The sequence below is a fragment of the Phoca vitulina genome, unplaced genomic scaffold (genome assembly GCF_004348235.1).
Source record: "Phoca vitulina isolate PV1807 unplaced genomic scaffold, GSC_HSeal_1.0 scaffold13, whole genome shotgun sequence".
Lineage (NCBI taxonomy): Eukaryota > Metazoa > Chordata > Mammalia > Carnivora > Phocidae > Phoca > Phoca vitulina.
The window spans coordinates 17,979,380-18,003,127 of NW_022589716.1; the positions used below are offsets into that span (position 1 = coordinate 17,979,380).

The 23,748-nt window shown below is 41.8% G+C and overlaps 1 protein-coding gene across 1 annotated transcript in view; it reads right to left on the reverse strand.

Moving 5' to 3' along the window:
- Positions 1 to 23,748, reverse strand: part of FHIT (fragile histidine triad diadenosine triphosphatase) — a 1,435,811-nt gene that overhangs the window by 1,389,434 nt on the left and 22,629 nt on the right. The window contains exon 3 of the mRNA XM_032411650.1: positions 11,721 to 11,769. The gene's annotated coding sequence lies outside the window, so the exon portion shown is untranslated. The remainder of the gene's footprint in view (positions 1 to 11,720; positions 11,770 to 23,748) is intronic.

Sequence of the window (23,748 nt, forward strand, 5' to 3'; positions counted from 1 at the left end):
ACATAATTGGGAGTGAATCTAAAAACTCTAGAAAAAGGGGCACATTTCCCCACTGACACAGCTGTATTGAAAAATCAACCCATGGCTCTAAGGGAAATGAGAAAACACAACTGGTGATTTCTAGCAAGGCGTCCAATCTTCATTTTTGTGATCCCTCAATTCTCAGTTCAAGTATAAACAGACTTTTTTTTTCCTCTGAAGTAGGAAAAGGATTAAGTAGGCAGGATGCTTTCTGAGTTCTGTGTAGCATATGTTCATAAGCTTTCTTTTTGTAGCATTTATGGATTCATTCTGGAGTAGGGTTAAGCTGGAGCAAAGCAATTTGGCATGCTTGCATTTGCTTTATCGGGAGAAGCAAGTGCAGCCTGCAGGGGCCACCCTGACCTGAGCCGCAGAGAAGCTTCCTGGAACCCTGAGGGGGATGCTGATTATTTTGTTCACAGGGATGCTCAAACTGAGCCTTCCTCCTTGCAAAACAGAAAATGAGCTTCATGCAAATCACCCTCTGGAAAGTGGTGGCCCAGGGGCCAAGAGTGATCATTATCACGGAAACTTAATTTCTGACCAACTTCGGATCACCCTGCGGTATCTGCACAGGCATACAACCTCGGGGTCAGCATTCCAATCCGTCCCAGCCTAAGGAGCACAGCCAGCGACAGATGTGATTTCCCAATCTGTACACGGGTTTCTATAGGCTACATCTCCATGGCAGAATCCAGGGCCGCTCCTAATGAGGGTGTGGTAGAAGACTTTTTAATGTTCACCATGCAAATTTAAAAAGCAATACTTATCATTTTTTTTAAGTGGAAAGAGCAGTACATACCATTTTTTAAAAAATATATCTACAAAGAAAACTGACTGGAAAGAAAGACCTCGAAATGCCATAGGTGGTCGTCTCTGGGCAGTAGGATATTGAGCAATTTCTACTTTCTTCTCTTTTGCAGATCCATTTCCCAAATAAACTGAAATGCAAGTGTATTATTTTTGTAATATGAATAAAGTGATTATAAAGTGGTTTAAAGATAGACTGGCAGTTACAAAAGAGTTTTTCATTGGCAAAACAAAGAAGCATTTCCATCAAAATAATATAATTGACCTGCACCATTAAGAGAGAACTACCACGGATCTCATGGTCCACTTTGCTATTACCACCATCACTAACTACTCCGTAAGTACCTGCTGTACGCTGTGCCCGGCAGTAGGCATCAGTACTCAACTAAGTAACCCAGGTAATAACTAAATTATTTACATCATTGGTCCCCTGCCAGGGTTGTTTAAGTTGGAGAACCCAAAAAACAGCACTTAACAAGAGTATTAACCCATCCACCTGCCCTATACTGCACCTTGTCAGAGAATCTCTCCCAATCCTGCTGAGAGGGATTAAGGAGAATTAAGTAGGCAGCCAGCCAGGCAGACCCTGGGCCCAGACCACAGCTGATTCCAGCAAGTGTGAGCACCTGACCTAGATCAATCTACTCAGATACTTGCCCCCAGGGAAGAGGAGCTGGAGTAATTCCTGTCAGTCTCTATCCACCCCTTAAAAGGGACAGAGGGAGGGGCACCTGGGTGGCTCAGATGGTTGAGCGTCTGCCTTCCGCTTGGGTCATGATCCCAGGGTCCTGGGATGGAGCCCCACATCGGGCTCCCTGCTTGGCAGGGAGCCTGCTTCTCACTCTCCTTCTACTGCTTCCCCTGTTTGTGCTCTCTCTGTCAAATAAATAAAATCTTTAAAAAATAAATAAATAAAAGGGACAGAGGGAGCAGCAGGGATAGTCAAGGTGGACCAGGCTACAGAGAGCAGAGCAGAGAGTATGCAGGGAGAAGCGGTGGGAGAGGATGTGCAGCCCCAGTTAGTCATGGTGCTTTAGGATGGAGCCACTCAGAGTCAGTGTGGTTTATGCATTTACTGCTCCTGGTCCGATGCCTCAGAAGCCTCTCAGTCCACTCTGCCCTCAATCATAAGCTAGCTGGTTGTCTTAGAGCAAATGCCCCATCTTTTGTTGTTTTTGTCGCTGTTTGTTTTGGTTGGTTTCTTCAAAACGAATGATTCTGAACCAAGAGGTAGTTAGAAGAAGGGTCAAAACTATGAACCCTCTTTTCCCAGTCTGCATGGCTGATTCCCCCCGCCCCCGCCCAGCCTTGTCCTTCCTTCAGATCTCAGCTAAAATGTCATAAACTCAAGCCTCCCAGACCAGACCACCGCATGTGAAGAGGTCTAGCTCTGTTTTGCCTCCTGTTGCAATAAGTCTTAACTTTTAATTATATATGTACTGTCTGTTTAATCGTTGTGATCTGTCTCTCTCCCTAGATGCTAAATCATCAAGAGCTTCTTGACCTCCTGGCACATTTCAGGAGGTCAGTGGTGTTGAAAGCATCAGTTAGTCAAGTACATTAGTACATATTCATTCATTTAATATACAAATAATCATTGAGCAGTTAACACTTGAGAAACTTGGTCCTTTCTCCATAAAGAACTAATGATTCAAAGAAGGATATTAGATATATATGCAAAGAGAGGAAACATCCAGACAGCAGACACCACTGAGGGCCTATCCAATAGCCATCCCCTCTTGTGCCTTGAAAGTAAAACCTCAGTTTTATTGGAGTATCCTCCCTCCACAAAGCCATGTACCCAGGGAAGGTGAGATTAACCCAGCTCAGGGGTAAATCCTGATCAGTTTAAAGCAGAGAATGGGTTAGAGCTGCTCAGATATCATCTCTTTAGTCCCTAAGGCAGCCGGGCACAACAGGGTTAAAGCAGCTAGAGCCCCCACTCACACCCCCAACACACGCACATGCATGCACACACACACACACGCACACCCCCACCCATCCACCAGCCACCTCCAGATGTAAGCAGCCTCGTCTGTTTACCAAACGTCCTGACCAAATGTTATCATTTTCTAGGTATACCCTGACAAGAAGAAATGTAGATTGGAAAGCACCAGTCAAGGGAATCCTATCCCATGTGCCAGTGTCCGATTTAGGAAGGAGTATGTGGCTACAATCAGCCAAATGTAACCCAAGGAGAAACCTGCTAGATACAGGAGAGGTCCCTTGTTTTTAAAAAGGGATATGAAGAAGCATGTTGTTGTTTGCCAGGACACTGGGGGTTTATATTGATGTGTAACAAGTTGATTTGGAACACTGGAATTTCACTCTATTCTGTTGTGTTTTTTTTTTTTGTAAAGGCAATTAACTAGTCCCAGGAAGGATCCTTCAGTTATATAAAAGTTTGTTTTATGAAATGTCATGGCTCCATTCATAATTTTGTCTTGTTCTTCCAATTGGTATACACAACCTTCAGAGCTCTCGTATTTGGAAGGCTGGAAGGGCCCAGACTTTGAAATAGTGTCTTTGTTTTCACTGTTTTTGTTTTGTTTTTTGGGGTTTTTTTAAAAGATTTTATTTATTTATTTGAGAGAGAGAGAATGAGAGAGAGAGCACATGAGAGGGGATAAGGCCAGAGGGCAAAGCAGACTCCCTGCCGAGCAGGGAGCCCGATGCGGGACTCGATCCAGGGACTCCAGGATCATGACCTGAGCCGAAGGCAGTCGCTTAACCAACTGAGCCACCCAGGCGCCCCTGTTTTTGTTTTTTGTTTTTTGTTTTTTTTTAAACTAAAGCTATATAAAGCTTGTGGATTAAACAGAATAAATTTCTAAATTAAAAAAAAAAGGAATACGAAGAATAAATAGTCTCTAATGCCAATGGATGCTACCATATAGTCCAGGTGACTCCCCAGAATGAAGCAGCCATCTTAGAACCATTAAGGCAGCCAATCTGAGGACCAAGTCAAAACCAGTGAAGATGGCAGAGGAAAAAAGCATGAAATGAAGACTTTAATGACACTGTTGAGCCACCAAATTAACATAACCTGGAGCTGCCCCCTTGGGATATCTTGTTCCTTGAGATAATTCATTTTCCTTATTCTGATGGCTTTTATTTTGTGTTCAAATATAAGTTGGTAGAGAAATTCACAAAATAATTGACAATACTTAGCAATCTGTCAACAACTTAGTGCTCAAAATCCTCTTTCTGCTGCACAGTGACAACCATCAAAGGCACTCCAGTGGATCCCCAGTTGCTTGGCACCAGGGAAAAGTGGATTGAGGTTGTATTCCAGACATTCAGAGCCCGGGTTCTATAACGCCTTCCCATCAATCATGACATCCATGGGGCTCAGCAGGTAGACATGGAGAGAGTTGGAAGTTTTCTTTTCTTTTTTTTTTTAATTCCCTTATTGTTTAAGCTAGTTTGAGTTGACTTTCTGATTATTTGCCGCCAAAAGCATCTTCACTGATAAATCTATCTTCATGTAATTAACAACAAATTTATGTGACCTCCTTTGAGCAAAACACTCAGGAGAAAATGGTGCAGAGATTCATGGTTCTGCCCACATTCCTCCAAATCTACAGATGATGGATCTTAAGTGAATTTCTCCCTAAAAGGAAGACAACTGAAATGCCAGGAAAAGAATTAACCATGTGATCATCTGACACTCTCACCATCGTGAGAGTCATAAAGCACACCACAAATGCTGATGCATCACCTTGTCTCAGTGGTGGGCAGCATATTTTAAGTATGCCAACTTGTACGTTTTTTTATCCCTCCTGTATAGTCCCCTTTCTTATCTCAAGAACTTCAACAGAGCCTGTATTCCCTTTGTCCAAATGCAGAAAGTACTAGAAGGCAATCTCTAACCCCCCAAATCTGGCCCCTCTAAGGATTTTTCTTTCATGGAAGGGTATGTGCTAGACACCAGCAAAAAGGACAGGGATAAAACAAAGTTTGGACTGTGTTGTTTAAAACTATTCTGTTTCCTTTATTCTTGTTTAGGTGGAATACTACTAGGGAGAAACTAGAGGTTTTCTAGATCCTTAAAGTAGTGGAGGCCAGCACCCTGTTCCCAGGCAGATCTCTAGGGAGGGTCATAGGACTTCCGATGGGGATGGTGAGGAGATGCTAGGAAAATGAATACTGAGTCCTTGAAATGAAAAAGAGCCCAACCTCCTTTGGAGAGACACAGCAGGGCCACCCAACACTGCATAGACAAGGAACCTCCTAGAGTGACCAGCATGGACTAAGGAACAGAGGGCCTTTTCTTGAATGTTCTGTATGTAGGAGCCAAGGGCAGGCAGCCCCAAGATGGGCCACTCTGACATGATAATTATTTTCAGTTAAAAAGCAATCGAAACCCAGAAGATTCCAAAAAACCTCTTTACCTGGTAGACAGGGAGGAACCTAACAAGGCCTGTTTCATCAAAGTCCTCTCTTTGACTTTTTTTTCTGAGAGGTACAGCAAACATTTGTTTACCAAATATTTACTCTTTTTCATCTCCCTGTGAATTACATTCCTTCCCTTTAAAGTCTCAAACCCTAAATTCTTCTCCTTAATTCATATACCTCATTTTGCCTGACTATCTTCAGAGTTTCAATGTGTATGTGGATTCTCCATATGTATGAGATCAAATGTGTTTCTCTCCTGTTAACCTGTCTCGTGTCAATTTGATTCTTAGTCCAGCTAGAAGGTCCTTGGAAGAGAGAGGAAATTCTTGCTTCTCACATGTGCTATGGCAGACATGCAGAATCAGTGACATTCCCAATACCACGAAGATGAAACCTCACAACAGTTTGAGAAAGAGAAAAATAACCAAGTAGGCATGTCTACATGATTAAAATTCCGGTATGCAACATTCGAAGCAATTTGTCTAAATTAAACCTTTAAATGAGAATGCTAACTCAGTTTGTATTTTTAATTGGCTTGACATGTCATGAGCTCCCAAAGGACACATTACCGAGCCAAACTCTCACTACTTATTCAATATCTTCCCACAAGTCCTGCTACCTTAAAAAAAAAAAAAAGGGAAAATTTACTGTAACATAGACAGTTCCATGGCTGGTGAACATCACTGAATATTTTCAAAAACCATTCAAATAAAAGGCAAAACAGAACTCTTTTATTTAAATTCTCGATAAATAACGCCACACCCATTCATGGGAAACGGACTATATTTCCCTCAATGGCTGGGAATTAGTGAAGACTGAATATAATGAAAACAAGTGCCCTATATGTGTGGCACTTTAAATAGTGGAGATTCCCAAACAATACAAAAACATTTTCAAGTCACACATAGGATATGAAGTGAAAATGTTCTTGGAGGAAATCTTCTCTAATAATACCTACTTCAGAGGGTGCTGGGAAGCTCTATTAACACCAACAGAATACTTTTAGATCTTCAAATAAAAGGACTATAGAAATGCAAAGTATTATTATTATAGTTCTGAAATAATTTCACACCTAGGGATGAGAAAACCCCAGGCCAAATTTTACTGCTTCTCTCCTGCCTGATAAACAAGAAATGCCACAAGCATGGGAGGAAGGGAGGGGGGTGGAAATCAAATAGAACAAAGACATCAAAGTTTCTCTTTAACTTGAGCTTTGTATTCCCCCTTGATGTCATTTTAGGGGACTCAGAAAAAAATGAGTCCCTTTAAGGTCAGGGTTAAGTACAGAGACAATGTTCAATTGCCTTTTTTTTTTTTTTTTTTTTACCAGATAAAGTGCCAACCAACCGAGGTGAACAAATGCCCTTGTCCACTTCCATGGGGCACAGTTCCTCCCAAAGCACTGGCCAAACTTAAAAATGGCCAGATAAATTATTACCTGAATCACCCACCAGTGCTCTCTCACCAGGAGGCCAAAAAGAGGCTGCTTTCACAGACACCAGGATTTCTACTTAGTGGCTGAGAGCACAAGACTGTCATTTGTTGCTGCTGATGGAGGTGGTGGTGAGGATGTTGATGATCATGACTGTAAGGATGGTGATTACAGTAACGATAGGATATAGAACAGAAGTTCTCAAACCCTGCTGATCAATGGAATCACCTGTGGAGCTTTTTAAACGACAGATTCTTGGTCCCCATCTCAGATCGACTGATTCCAAATCTGAAAGATAGACCTTAAGTTTTGTTTTGTTTTTTAAGATTTTATTTATTTATTTATTTGACAGAGAGAGAGAGACAGTGAGAGAGGGACACAAGCAGGGGGAGTGGGAGAGGGAGAAGCAGGCTTCCGGCGGAGCAGGGAGCCCGATGTGGGGCTCGATCCCAGGACCGTGGGATCATGAACTGGAAGGCAGAAGCTTAAGGACTGAGCCACCCAGGCGCCCCTAGTTTTGTTTTGCTTTAACAGAGCCATTAGGATAACAACTGAAGTGACAGTGTTTGTAAACAATGTCATGATTAAGAATGCAGGCTTTGTAGGCAGGCTGGCTGGTGTCCAATCCCAATTCTGACGCTCACTAGGTGTGTGACTCTGGGCAAAATACTTAAGCCTCAAGCCTCAATTTACCCATCTATAAAATGGAAATGCTATTACTACCTACACTTCATAAGGCAGATGCCTAGGAAAGAAAGCAAATTCTGAAAGCATATGTTAATTCCAAGGAAGACCAAAAGTTACACATTAAAGAACACATTACCAACCAGATCAACATGATAATGGAAGTATTCCATATTGATTTAAACAAAAAATGTGATATGATTATGTTAGGGGGCTGTGGGGATCAGAAGCGATGAGTGGGAAGTGTTAAAGAACTATTGCTAAAATCGATACAGCAGGGAAAAAAAAAACAGTATTTGGCAATAGATAAATGCCGGAAGTATCAGAGATGAAAGCTGCCAATTGCAGGGCATGGGCTGGAAGGGTAGGAGAAATGCAGAAGGAGGGGGTAGGTGTTGCAGTTTTTCAATATTTACTTTTTAGCGCTGTTTTATTCAAACAAGGTAGATAGGTTGCTTTGATAAAAATAAAAGTGAATTTAAAAAGATAATCCATAACATGTAAAATATTGTATGTCTTTATATACTGCAGTTACCATAAGGTTTTTCGGTTTACCAAAACTTGCTTTTTAAAAACCTGATTGATAGAATCCTTCCAAATGTACCACCGAAATGTCCAGGTGCTGGACATTGACAATAACCATTTACTCTGTCCCCGGCACCTGCGGCCCTCCTCCCACCGCAGTGCTGCACGGAAGGCAGGGAATAATATTCCAAACTCACATTCTCAGATTTTCACCCAGGGCCTTCCGTTGGCTAATTCAACAGAAAGCCGGAGAGCAAGGAAGACCAGGGAACGCTGACAAGAGAGGGCAGCCTCCGGGGGCTCAGAGCCTTTCAGAGGAGCAACGAGCTGGAGGCCACAAACAGAATGTCCAGCACAAGCACCGATAGGAGTTTTATTTTTATTTTTGTTTTTTAAATTTATGTCCCTTTTCTACTCAGCCTTATATTTAAAGAAAAAAAGATCCCTTGATTTCTCAACCTGTTTAACATAAATGGCATCATCATCATCACCCGCTGATGTTATGCAGCACTTGACAGCTGGCTAACTAAGCACTTTCACGTACACTACCTTTACATCATCCTCAGAACGCCTCGATGCAGTAGACTGGGCAAAGGTTATCCTGATTTTACGGCTGAGACCTTAAGAAAAGTTGGGTATTTTGCCCAGAACCATAAAGCTACCAACAGTAGCGCCCAAACTGGAAGGCATGTTTCCCAGCATGTCAGCCTAGGCTCTTTCCACCACACAAGGCACTCAGGCTACTTATTCACAGTAGGAGCGCAAAATTGATGTTCCTGTGAAAAAAGCATTAACCAGCTTTGTTCTAGGCACCGCACAGAACACAGAAGTAGTCAACAAACAAGACACAAGGGGAAACAGAGCGCACTTGCCCATTCCATTCTCGAGAAACCACGAGGAATGCCAGAGACCAAAATAATTGAGTTTTCAATCACACCGTACACATCGTTGAAAAGAAGGTGTTCAGTAGGGCAAGGCAAGTGTTCAGAAGAGGAATAAAAGTCCAGGAAAAAGATACGTAACGAGTTTTGTTTGGGGAGGCTAGAGTAGGTGGAAGGAAATCACAGTCCCTTCACAACCCCCAGGCAGCAGAGAGACCAGGGCTCCAGAAACTGCTGTGAAGACCTCTCTGCTTCTCTTGCCATTTCCAGCTCTATCCCCACATACACACACATCCTTTGAGAGCTTAGAGAAGCAGCCAGAAGTGACTTCTCTCTACCAAACACAGGAGGCGTGGGAAGTCCAGCAAAATGGCCCACTTTTAAAATACTAATTGACAACTCTGAACCTTTTATAATATAACCTACTGCAAAATGTTCAGGTACTTACACATGATGGAAGAAACTAATGAACGGTATTTTAATTGTAAACCTCCAAACACACCCCGTTTATTCCATATCTACTACTCTACCACTTAGGCTTCTGTGGTGCCAGGACTGAAGCCAGTTGGCTAATTTGAGGAGGATTATTGGAAAGAAACTTGGGGCTCAGTGAATCCATGGAAAATAAGCCTAATTTTCCACTGGAAAATAAGGCTTAGCAACCATCATTTGCTGAGATAGACATGGAGACCAGGGAATGGGAAATGCTATGGTGGTCCCCACAGTAGGTGTTTTCAGAGCAGGATGCCCACTGGGAAAAAGGAGAATCCCTTAGCTCAAGATTCAAACAGCACATGAACACCCCCTTACCCAAGCTAGTGATCATGCACCCATCCCGAGGCTGAGTATAGGCCCCTGGGTAGGGCCCCTGGTTAGAGTTCCACTGATCTAACCACCTCAAAAGGAAATCAAGGCACTGTTAGGAAGGGAAAACAGATACAAGAACAGGAAAGAAAGGGGAAGGGGGAGAAGTCCCTCTACACTTGCCAAGCCTTTCTTCCAAAATTCCTTAAGAATCTAACTAGCTAGCAGTTAAGATCACTATTTCTTAAGACTCTATATACTAATAATTGTCTACACACAGCCAAAGAACATGTTTACCCTGATGCCTACAAAACTTCACCCTGACAACTTTTTACTTCAGAGGCCTCACTTCTCGCTTGACCTGAAAGCTGTCTTTTCCTCTGATTCCTAAAGACAAAGCAGAATTTGTCCTTCTTTAGTACTGACATGCTCATCTTGGAAACATTATCCTGTAGTTTCCAAAAAGCACAGACTTCTCAAAATGTCTAAGGAATAAATTCAGAAGGATGCTGATTTGATGATGATGATGGTAATATTAACAACGGTCGCAGCAACTAACATCTACTGAGTATTTGTCACGGGCCAGGACCTGTTCCAAGCCTTTAATACCTAATAATTCATTTAACCTCCACAACAAGCTTATGAGGAAAACAATATTATGATCTCCATTTCACGACCTAGGAAACTGAGATGCAGAGGGGTAAATAATGTGTCCATGGTCCAACAGCTAATAAAAGCCAACCCAGGACTGAATCCATGTCTGACTCCAAAGTACCAGTTTAACAAAGGATTTTCATTGAGAGCAGAGGAAATGGACTATGCTGTGTGAAAACATTCTCCAAGAGAAATGGGAGCACCGTAACGGTACCTAAAGATCGCAAGGTTCTGAAGATTGCCACATCACCACCAGCTCCAATAATTTATGAGAATTTATTTCTAAGAGGCTATCAAGTACTGCTTTATTCCAAGATGTGGCTCAGTGGTCCAGAGATGTGTAAGTTATATGGCTGAAAACCATTAAGGAAAAATTCCACGCCAACCAGGCTTCATGCACCAGAGTTTAGTCATCCCAAAGCAGATCCTCAAAATGGTGTTTTTATAGCTCACGTTTTGATCATTCAAAAGAGGTTTTCTCCAATTTCCCTGTAAAATTCTTTCTCACCCTCAAAACAAACGTTAAAAACTCAGCCCCAGAAGTAGATCTGTCATAAAGTTAGGAATAACTTAAAATAGAAGGTAAATCAAAATGGCTTTTCAACTTTAACTAAAGTGGTCACGGTCATGATTGCTGTAATAAAAACGACAGGAAAAAAACCTAAAATTGTCAAAAACATAATTGATGATGAAAACAAATGTAAAATTATGGCATATTTCACCCTGGCCACCAAAGACTCTTGATGAAACTGCAGCCCTATAATTCCCCAGAATGAATTCTTTAAATTAAAATACTTCATGCAGAACAGAAATTAAACAATGAATCAAAGAACAATGCTGTACAGCCGTATGCTTATAAATATACCTAGCAAAGAGGAAACAATTACATTTTTCCATGTAAAAACCAACGCGATTGTAATGTTTCACAGAAAGCTGATAGGTACTTTTCCCATTGCTTCAAACTTGGAAGTTCATTTCCTGTAACTCACTTAGGGTCCACAGAGACTGGGCAGAATGAAATTAGCTACACCAAACTAGCTGGCTTTCTCCTTTCTACAAAACTAGCTTCTCCATGCAACTGCACAACTGACTTTCATGATAAATTTCATCCAACCCAATTCAAATGCCACTCTGCATTTTAGTTTAAATGCTTTATTTGGCCAGCTGGTTTTATTTAACCATCGACTAGAAGCAGTACAAGCGCATTCTTTTTCCAGCTAGCATTAATCTTAGTAAACTTAGCTCCATTGGAATGTCTTAACTGCTGAGAAGAAAGCAAAAGTCAGCAAGCATACAATTGCATTTGGCTACCCTCAGCACATCATTTTATTTCCTCCTGCTCCCTGCTAACTATTGCTCAGCACTTTTGCCTAAGAGGGAGGACAAGCAGGTGGTTAAGGAAGTTGTCCTGTCAGCTGTATCTTTAATCCAAGTGTTTAAATCTCTGAATAAAAGAAAAATCAATGTTGTAAAGGCAATGTTTGTCAAGGCCATGTAATAAATACACTTACCTTTACAGACTGTTCTCAATGGATTTTCCTTCTTCGCTGAGCTTCAAAGCTACAAAGAGATAAAAATGAAAGTAGGGAGTTATCCGCGAGTAAAACACCAAACGTTTTCTCTCCATGTCTCTAAGGAGAATTTCCATATGCCATGGTATGTGGCACTGGCCAAAAAACCCGGGCCTCATACCTCCCTCACAAAAGGCCAATAAAAGACTGTCATCAAGTGAAAACAGCGCGCACATCCAGTCAGAATTCAATCACACACACCAGTCAGATGGACAATCAAATCTTTTGGGGTTGTGAACTCCTCAACAGCATGGGAACAGCTTATAAACAGCAGAGATGCAAGTCAAATTAAATGTTACGCAGCACACTCACTCTGACCGAGCATTTTATGTTCTTAATTTCTTTCATTGTCGTCTTTCTTGCACACCCTATTTCCATTTCTCTGAAAAAGTTTTACGTGGGGGAGCCTGTTCCATTTCTATGAGATGCATGGTCCTTCCAATGCGGACCTCACCACTTGCCCCATGAGTACACAGATGCAAGCTGACAGGTACAGTCCCCATTCCCTAGGTAGAGAGAAACTCACAGAGCCCAGGAAGCCCCACTCCACATTTCAAATCAAAACTTGACATGTTAAATTAAGCTCCCTGTGATCAAAACATACCATGTACTGAGCACACACGGGTCAACGTGATAAGAGATGTGGTAAATGATAGTTGTTAAGCAATACAGGAGTTCCCCCCCACCTTAGTGGAGGTTTTACTTTCCATGGTTTCAGTTACTGGCAGTCAACGGTGGTCTGGGAGCAGATGATCCTCCTTCTAACAAACTGTCACAAGGTCACTAGTAGCCTCACGCTACTCGCCGTGCCTACGTCATTCCCCTCACTTCATCTCATCACGTAGACATTTTATCATCTCATATCATCACACGAAGAAGGGTGAGTACAGCACAGTAAGATATTTTGAGAGAGAAAGACCACATTCTTCACATAACTTATTATAGAATATTGTTCTAACTGTTCTAATTTTTGTTCTATTCTAATTTATTAGTAGTTATTGTTGTTAATCTCTTACTGTGCCTAACTTATACATTAAACTTTATCACAGTTTGATAGATAGATAGATAGATAGATGATAGGTAGGTAGATAGATAGATAGATAGATAGATAGATAGATAGATAGATGATAGCTAGATAGATAGTAAATACAGGGTTCAGTACCCTCTACAGTTTCAGACATCCACTGAGGGTGTCAGAATGTATCTTCAGTTGATAAGCAAGGGACTATTATCATAATAATATTTCAAGGGCTTGATATAACATTCTATATCAGTACATCATTACTCATATCATATGGTCAAAAGTAATTGGAATATTCCTCTTTCTGTCATTCTTGGCTAAGTCCTAATATCTCCTAATAGTGTGGTAGTTGGGAATGGCCAACTAATCCATGGTTTTCCCATGGTTCTTTTTCTTTTCCTTCAATGTCCTAAGTACTTGCTTTAGCCCTTACCAAAGAACCCATTACTGCTGATGTATGGTCACTAAAGACCAAGACCAGACTTCCGGGCTGTGACATAAATCCTGTAATATTTATGGAGATAAAGCCCCTCCATGAGACAACATCAGAAATTTCCCCTTTCCCCTGTTATATGGATTGCAATGGAGTTAGGAGAAAAATAATTTGGGATAAACAGAATTTGGGGAAGACTGGATAAATAGTATAATATTACATTTTGTAAAATATGAGAGACTTATGGTCTGACAACATAGAGACCGACCTGTATGCCTTTCCACTTTAAACACACAGAAATACTAAGCAAAATATGGTGATAATTTAAATACATATTTATCCAAATAGCCAAGCTCAAAAGAAAGGGAAAAGACAAACATGAAGAGATAATGAATATAAATTTTCTAGAATGAGACACGAATCCTCTTGAAAAAAGGACACCAAGACCTCAGCAAGATAAATAAAAGCAAATCCACAGGTAGATACATCAGAAAGAAACCACAAAACACCAGAGATAGAAAGTCTTAAAGTCAACCAGAGAGAAAAAACAGACTCCTTGCAAAACAACTTGTCATCAGCAAAAATAAAAGCAAGACAGCAATGGAATAACATGTTCAAAGTACTAAGGGGAAAAAAAAGTTCAACAAAAATTCTATAGCCATGCTAAACCAATTATCATTCAAGAACGACAGAGAAATAAGGACATTTTTCAGGGATAAAAAAAAAGGATTGTTTTCTGCTCACAGTAGTTTACTTTTGCTGAAAGAAATACTAAAAGGCATACTTGAATAAAAAGGAATTGACCCCAGATGGAAGGAATGAGGAGCAAAATGCAATGGGAAATAAAGACATTAGCAAGCATGATGGTAAATCTAGTAAATTTAATAATAAATAATGGGTATTGAGGCGCCTGGGTGGCTCAGTTGTTAAGCGTCTCCCTGCCTTCGGCTCAGGTCATGATCCCAGGGTCCTGGGATCGAGCCCCACATAGGGCTCCCTGCTCAGCAGGAAGCCTGCTTCTCCCTCTCCCACTCCCCCTGTTTGTGTTCCCTCTCTCGCTGTGTCTCTCTCTGTCAAATAAATAAATAAAATATTTATAAATAAATAAATAAATAAAGGTTATTGAATAATAATTACTAAGCCTTGGTTGTAAAATACAACAACAACAATAATGACCAATTTTTAGGGTTTGCATATAAGGTGAAATGAGTTGTTGGCTGCAATTATATGGAATAAGGGAGGGGAATAAATTGCTTAGAAGGAAGAGACAGATACTAATTAAACTGTTAAAGATATGCATTAAAGTTACTGACTAACTTGTTAAGGATAACCAGCATTTCTTTCTCATTGTACGTAGTCAAAGACACCCTTGCATATATGCTCACAAAGGTGCACACAAAAATGTTTAGAGCATCATTGCTAGAATGCCAAGAAATACTGAAAACAACCCAAACATCTATCAATAGTACAATGAATACATATATTTTTACAGTCTTAAAATGGGGTATTATACAGCTTTGAAAAATCAATGAAACAGTCACACACATCAACATCTATGCCTCTCAAAAATATGATATAAAACAAACAGCAAGTCACAGAAGACTATATATATCATTCTATATATATAATATGTTTAAAAAGGTAAAAATACATACTATCTTGTTTTGAAATCTAAGTGGCAAAAACTATAAAGAAAAGCAAGGGAATGATTTACACAGAATGCAAGCGATGTTTAGCTTGAGGACAAGGGAGGAGATATAATGAGAAGCATTGGGGAAGATTCTGGAATATGGTAATGCTCTATTTCTTGGCCAGGGAAGAGGTATCTAGATGTTCAGGTTATTATATATTGTATTATAATAGAATACAATACAATAAATGCTGTAGATGTACACTTCCAAAAATTATTTTGTACATATGGTCTATTTCACAATTTTAAAACACATAAGAGTAATCACCAAAAGAATAGAAATGTCCAAACCAACTGAGGGAACAATATAAAGGACAGAAAACTCAGCCAATTCTCTATAGAAGACTGGAATGGAAGCAGGCAAGAAGCGAAAGGAAAGCACAGTGAATAGAAAATACAAAAGAAAATATTTAAAGTACGTTCAAATATGTCACAAATCAGAGTGAATGGATTAAATACATCTGTTAAAATAATTTTTTTAAATTGATTTTTTTAAACTTTACTATATGATGTTTATAAGAAACACATCTAAAATGTAAAGGGAGTTTGAATGGGAAAGTATAGAAAACTATACACCAAGCAAATAGGAACCAAAAGAAAGCTGGTGGAAATACTACTAGGCAAAACAGAAGTTACTGGTGATAGAATACATATTTGCATCAGCTATCTATTGCTGCATAACAAACTACCCAAGAATTAATGACTGAAAAATAGTAATTTATTGTCTCTATGGTTTCCACGGAACAGGAATTCTGACAGCATACGATTGAGCCAGTGTTTCCGTATGCTACAATGCCCAAGCCCTCAGCTGAAAGGCTTGGAAGGTGGGCTCTGGAATCACCAGAAAGCTCATTCCCTCAAACATTTGCTAGTGGTTGCTGAAGGTTAGCTGAGACCTTAACAGGGGCCGGAACACCTACATGTGGCTTCTCCATGTACCCTGAGTTGCCTCACAACATGGTGGCTGGGTTCCAAAGGCAAGAGTTCCCAGATAGGGAGCCAGGCAGAAGCTGTATTCTTTCTGGCCTAGGCTTGGAAGTCACATTAACACCATTTACACAGCATTCCACTGGTCAGGGCAGTCACAAACCCCCACTGAGACTCAAGGGAAGAGAACAAAGGCTCCATCTCTTGGCAGGAGGGGTGGTGGTCAGTGCTCAGTAACATGAGCACATGGGACTGGAAAAATGTGTTGGTGTGACCACCTGTGGAAAATGCAATCTGCCAAAGCATTCTTTATAAGTGCATGTGGAACATAAGGAACACCCGACCATGTATTAGGCCACAAGGGTAGTCGCAACAAATACCAAAAAAAAACAGCTATCAAACAAAGTTCTCTGATCACAGTGCATTAAAGTTAGTTATCAATTACAAAAAGAGATTTTTAAACCTATGTTTGAATATTATAATCTTTAGGATAGTTTCTCTTTCTGAGTTGGAGATAGACAAGATCGTTCAGTGAATCCCACTGCACAAGAGTCCACATCTGGAGCCCATATTGCCACTTTGGTTGTGGATATATTGCATTTGAGGTTCCTGAGAGATGTCTAAAAGAAATGTCCAGGTCGGGAGTTGGATATGTGTGTCTGTAGCTCAGACAGGTGGTTTGGGAGTGGTGAGTTATCTGTGCCTAGGAAGTAACTGTGAGTATGGACGTGGCTGTTCAGGGAGATGGTACAAAGTAGGAAGGGAAGATCTGATCCTTGAGGAAGCTGAACATTCAACAGTTATGTTGAGAGGATGATACCCACATAGGAGGGAAAATAGTTGCCAGAGAAGTAAAACAAAAACGTTAAGTGTCACAGAAAGGTCAAGTAATAGAAGTACTACAAGTACCCAACATGGGACGCCTGGGTGGCTCAGTTGGCTAAGTGTCCAACTCTTGATTTCAGCTCTGGTCGTGATCTCAGGGTTGTGAGATCGAGCCCCGCATCGGGCTCTGCGCTCAGCTAGAGATTCTCTCTCTCCTTCTCCCTCTGCCCCTCTACCTGCTTGTGCTCTAGCTCTCTCTCTCTTTTGCTCTCTCTCTCAAATAAATAAATAAATCTTTAAAGATTAAAAAATTAAAATGCCCAATGTGAAGGTCACTGAGGAACTCAATGAGAACTTGGACTAGTTGAGACAGAATTCAGTTTGGAGTTGGTGAAAAAATAAGTGGAAATCATTAAAAAGAAGACAAGTAAGGACAATCCTAGGTATGTTTGGGTGTGAAGGGGAAGAGAGAGAGAATAACAACAGGAGGAAGATAAAGGACTGAAAGAGTGTTTCTTTGTGCACTTTGTAAACAGGAAAAAAACCTGAGTGTATGTAAAGGTAATGAGAAGATCCAGTTGGGACTAAGAAGCTAAGGGCAGAAGAGCAAGAAAGGGTAACCAGGACTGCAAGTTCCCAGAAAATCAAAAGGGATAGGTGAGGGAATTGGTCTTAAAACAGAGCTTTTGGGGGGGGCGCCAGGGTGGCTCAGTTGTTAAGCATCTGCCTTCAGCTCAGGTCATGATCCCGGGGTCCTGGGATCGAGCCCCGCATCGGGCTCCCTGCTATGCGGGAAGCCTGCTTCTCCCTCTCCCACTCCCTCTGCTTGTGTTCCCTCTCTCGCTCTCTCTCTCTGTCAAATAAATAAAATTAAAAAAAAAAAAACAGAGCTTTGGGGGGCGCCTGAGTGGCTCAGTGGTTAAGCATCTGCCTTTGGCTCAGGTCGTGGTTCCGGGGTCCTGGGATTGAGCCCTGCATCGGGCTCCGTGTTCGGCGGGAAGCCTCCTTCTCCCTCTCCCACTCCCCCTGCTTGTGTTCCCTCTCTCGCTGTGTCTCTCTGTCAAATAAATAAATAAAATCTTTAAAAAAAAGGGGCACCTGGGTGGCTCAGTCGTTAAGCGTCTGCCTTCAGTTCAGGTCATGGTCCCAGGGTCCTGGGATTGAGCCCCACGTCGGGCTCCATGTTCGGCCCTGCTTCTCCCTCTCCCACTTCCCCTGCTTGTGTTCCCTCTCTCGCTACGTCTCTATCTGTCAAATAAATAAATAAAATCTTCTTTAAAAAAAAAAACAGCTTTGCGCTCATCTTGATCACATAATGCCTTGTGACTGGCATGCATGGTATTGCCTTAAATTATTTCTCCTGTGTATGTTTTATCACCTTGATTAGTGTCTAAACTCCTTAAGACCTATGGCCTTTATTGTTCAAACCAACCACACCAGCCCGTGCATTGTGAGCCCCGGATTCTATACCTGTACCAAACAGTCCTTCAGTAAATACATGTTGAGTAGACAAGTACAAGTGGATTCTACAGTCTTTGTGTACATCTCTCTGGTGCCTGAGCATTTTCCACACAGCTGTGCTACGTATCCAAAATAGGAGCAGGTCAGGATCAAAAAAACTCTGGTTTCAATGCCCAAAGTCAGGAATAGCCACTCAAAATAGTCCTCTCTTTCCCATGTTTGCCTTGACCCAAAAATCCAAGCACTTAAACTTCTACAGGCCATGAAAACCTTTTCACCTGCAGCTGCAAGGTGGTACAGCGCCTCCCATTCCCCTCAGGCCTAGCTCATCCCCATTCTGTTCTGGAGCAGACAGAATCTGTAACCGTCATATGACCTCCTGCAAGACAGATTAGATTTAAATCAACCCAAATAGGTTTGGGCTTCAGTGGCTCCTAAAAGACATAAACATGGAGGCAGATGGGGTGCCTGAGTGGCTCAGTCGGTTAAGCGTCTGCCTTCGGCTCAGGTCATGATCCCAGGCTCCTGGGATCGAGTCCCACATCGGGCTCCCTGCTCCGCGGGAAGCCTGCTTCTCCCTCTCCCACTCCCCCTGCTTGTGTTCCCTCTCTCGCTGTGTCTCTCTCTGAAAAAAAAAAAAAAAAACCTAAAAAAAAAAAAAAAAAAACATGGAGGCAGAGCAGTACGGGCCAATAACACCCTGATTTTTCTTGCTCGTTTTTCAGAGGATAGCCACCTAGAAAATCTTCACCAACCCCAAGTCCCTCACTCCATTACCCAGCCCCCAGCTCCCTTAAAAACCAGCCTGAATTTAAACAAGCATTGTTCTCAAATACAGAAACTTCCTTCACAATTCATCTTTTCCCAATTGAAACCTATCTCTGGGAACCATCCAACTACACTTGACTCAACACAGCCCTGCCTGGGAACTGAGGGATTTCCCTCCATTGTTGCATTCTGCAGCCCTCACCTGGCTTGACTGCCACGTTAAGGGATTGGTTATTGACCTTTATGTCTTTAACAATTATCTACATACCTGGGAAAGAAGTCTGTTCGCTCGGGAATGAAGACAAGACACAAGAATGAAGACACTGAATAAATTCGACCCTCGTCTTCCTTCTTATGCTACGTTCAGTGAGCTGTTACTGCTGACAAATTATTGCAACATCCTTTCAAATGAAAGCCCATTTTCAACTAAGAGGAGATCCTTAAACCTTTTTCTAAGTATCGGTGAAAACCAGGCAGCTGGAAAACATAGCCCTGGTTAAACGACCTGATGATAAATGAATATTTTAAACACATGGAATTATTTGCAAATCTGCATACTGATTTAAATGCTCACAAGAAATACCAGCAAAGACACTGGAAACTTGACATTTCTCAGATACATTCCTAGAAGTTTTATTTCAAAATATTTATATTTATGTATTTCTAATAGAATTTCTAATTCAGAATTTGTGAAACTCTAATATATTTAGCTTTCGGAGGGGTGGTTAGAATAACTCTTAGTTTTGTTATTCACCTAGAAAGCTGATCAATATTGTCAAAATATATGTGGACATCCTTCCACTAGACCCTAAGTTCAACAAAGATACAGACAACATCTATCTTGTTCTGCACTGAATCCACATCCTCTAGAACAGTGTCTGGTACATAACATCCACTCAATAACATTTGCTTAATAAAGGAATATTGTAAGTTTGCTTTGCTATTAAAATTGAAAATTCTTTTTTCTTTTTGAGATTTTTTTTTTAAGTAATCTCTACACCCAGCTTGGGGCTCGAACTCATAACCCCAAGATCAAGAGTTACACGCTCCACCATCTGAGCCAGACAGGCACCTCTAGAATTAAAAATTCTTTTTTTTTTTTTTAGAATTGAAAATTCTTAAGCTTAGGGTTAGTTTTGTTTGTTCTTTTCTTCCCTTTTCTTAACTTGTATTCTAGGGCTTTCTTAAGATGAAAAGATCTCTCTCTATGGAAGCCTACACTTGTATCCACAACACACACACACACACACACACACACACACACACACACACACACACCATCGCCACACCTGTTCAATGCTGTCATATTTGCCAGACACCAGAAAAGTAAATTTGCCAAGAGTATGAGCTCTGGAAAACCATTAGGTGACGTCTAAGGAGCTGCATACCAATCAGCCAATAATTAGCATATTTAAATTCAGAGTTAGTGACAAATCAAATTCCATGAAATCTCGGGGAGCATGACCCCGGCCGGGTTAGCACCCTGGCTATGGGGAGGCAGTGGCTTTGTCTGACCAGCCAGACAGTGCTGGGAAGTACCATGGCCAGTCTAACCCCAGGGGGAGACATTCTGACAATGTGACATTTGCACAGTGATGCCCTAACGTGGCCCCAGTATGTTTCCTCAAAACGGGATGACATTTCAAGTCAAACAGCTCTGCTCCCAATAGTACAAACCCTCCCCAAACTCGAATATAACCTGATTTTGAGAAAAATAGGGTCACCTCAGAGAGAAACTGAGGTTGTACAGAAGCAATGTTAAAATAATCCATTTTAAGGAAGGTCACGCCAGATATCCAGTGTTTAACCTCACTCGTTATCATCCCATCCTGACATAGACCTCAGACGGCCTGAGTCTAAAAAACAGATCTCATTTGAGCAAAACCCTGTTCCTGGAGCATCCACCCTGGATACTTTTTAATGAATGCTGAAACCAGTTACAAAATTACGCTGCCAAAAGGTGTGGGGAGTGGCTCTCTGTGCAGTGTGTCCTCACCAAACCCCTGCGGTCTGGAACTGCTGTCCACACGCGAGGCCATCCAAGGATGTATGGCCACTGCTGTTCCTGCTGCTGCCAACCCATCGAAGGTCACCTTTCCTACATGGCCAATTCTATTGAAAGGGAGAAACCGAGGAGGGTGGAGAACACCCAACTCCCCATTTGGTTTCGGCAGTGCCCATATGCCTTGGGGAACACACTCTTGCAAGGAGTCCAGGATGAAGGGCCCGTCCTCTACCCAGACTGACCCAGATCTTGGGGTAAATGCTCTGCTTCCGCCACATACGTGCCGGTGTGGGCCTGGTCTGAGTACGTGCCCACCCCAAGCCAAGGGTGACTGTTCTGCCGGGCCTCCACTCTACTACAGGGTCAGGTGGCAGGCTGTGCTCCTCCTGGCTTGTGGCCCGGTGCTCCGATGGCCCGGCTACGTCACTGCGGAGAGGGAGTCTGGCGGTGCCCTCCTCTGAACTCTCCATCTGGAAGATTCTCTGGCCTCCTTCCCTCTCATTTTTAATCTGACAGACACTGCTGGACAGGGAAACTCAGAGCACACCAAAGTTCATCTTCCCTTCCCTGCTTCTCGGCTGGCTTAATCACAGGGGCAGAACGAGGCTGGCATGGACCAGGATGCCAGGAATTAAATGAGGGTCCCTGACCACTGGATCACATTAGTCCTGCCTTCCAAAGTCTTAATTAGTCTTCCTCTGCCTGGCACACCCACTTGCCTTTGGAAACCAGGAAGGTGGCGGAGTAAGATGCCATGCTCAGAGCAAGTACTCCACAAAATATTGGTTGGGAATGGTGGTGGCAAATGCCTGCTGGCTCATGGCTCTGCGACCACAGTCAGTTTTGAGGTCTGGACCCCAGCGGCAAGATTTCTGCTCCCCTTTCTAATGCAAACAGTTATGCAGCGTTACGCTGAGTGATAGCCACCAGCACAATTTGGAAGCAAAATGATCTTAACAAACAGTGGCAGACTTACAGATAGGCTGCTGAGTCTGGGGACCCAAACAAAGGACAAAAAGAAGACAAAAAGGAGACAAAAAGGAGAAGGACTGATGGCGAATGGAAGAGAGGAAAATGAACAGAGCAAAGAGAAATGAGGAGGATTATGGGACTCGATACCTCAGTTCTGCTACTCCGAAATGAGCTGTGAACGTAACAAGGGACTCGGGGGTGGAAGCCATGTGGGGGAAATCACAGAAAGGAGACAGAGCAGCAAATTTGGGGATTTTGATGCGGGGACAGATTTGGGGCTAGCGGTGGAACAGATTCAACAGTAAGTAACATTTGAGAGGTTTCAAAAGACAATGAGTCTTAATTCTGTTCTGTTTTGTACGCTTTGAGTTAAAGTGACACACCAAAATTTGCTATTTTTCTAAGAGGACATTGACAGATACAATGGGAACTCTAAATACATTTTTTCCCTCTGCATTCATTATCTCTGGCCCTTATCCACAGGCCTATTGCAGACTAAATTGGATTTTGGATCACTGGTACTGAGGCACTGCAATTAATTAACAATAAAAACATAATATTTATATCCAGGCCTAACAACATCTGACATTTAAACTATTCTGCCAGTCGGGCAAATTCCATCCGACAAATTTTCATTTTAATGAACATGACAGGCCACGGTTTACATGATAGGCCAAGGAGCAGAATAGAGTTGATCTCTTGGCATGTGCTCTCAAGGCCTGGCCGCGCTGCAGGAGAAACCAGCTGGGGAACTGTCAGAGGAACAGAAAGCCCAGATCCCCAGCTCCACCCAGACAGACCAAGAACACATGTCCAACAACAAAGATCCTGGTTTGCAACTGTCCTTGTTTCTTTGCAAGCTCAAAGTTAAATACCTACTGCCCCTTATGATCCACTGGATAATTTGTCTATCTTTGGGCGGCTGACATTTTCTTTGGGGTACGAAAATCCCTTAGTCCTTACTAATTAAAAAGTGATAAACGTTTTGCAAGGCATCCAATAATGTGCAAAGTACACAAGAGTTGGAACTGATGCAGCTTTCTCAGTTGGCACAAGACTGGCCTTCCGTGTTTTGCCAGATGGTGTATCTCAGTAAGTCCCCAATCCCTGACTCAAGTGAGGGGCATTGTCAATATGATGCTGAAGCAGAAACTATCTTTAAATGCTATCTTATTTTGCATTATACTAATGCCAATGGCCTAACATTTTTTCTTGCTGAAACTTTCACAGCTAAAGAAGTTTTCTTTTTTCTGTGACTCATTATTCAAGCCAACAGAAGATGGTACAGATGAGGAAAAAAAATTCATCCCCGTAAGAACCATGTAAATTTGCAGGAAACCAATGTCAGGGACCACATCTCCCAGCCTGACCTCCTGTCGCTCCTCTATGGGTTATGGGTCAAAGGACATGGGTGAGATAGATTAGATTTCTCCAAACCTGTCTCCACTACCCCAAAAATGTGGAGGTAAAGGACAGAGTTAAGGATGAAAAAATGCAAAGACAGCAAGGCAATTAGACAGTAGCTTAATAGATGTGGGAAGGAGCCAGTGAAAAACTAGCAACAAATTGTCAGTAGGAGCCCTTCTTATTGGGAAATCCATATATTTCTAGCTCACTTATCTAAAACACTCTTTATCCTAGCTTTTACGTCAATTCAAGGAAATGAAATAAAGTTCTAACTTAAAAGCAAGACTTCTGTGGAATATGGATTTGGTTCTTGGGTTCCAATCTCAGCAATTGAAACAGCCACCTTCATGGTGACTTGTCTTCAAACTGTGGCTCTGAATAGATCCAAAATGGTAACAATGTTCCATGTTCCATATATATATATATATATATATATATATATATATATATATATATATA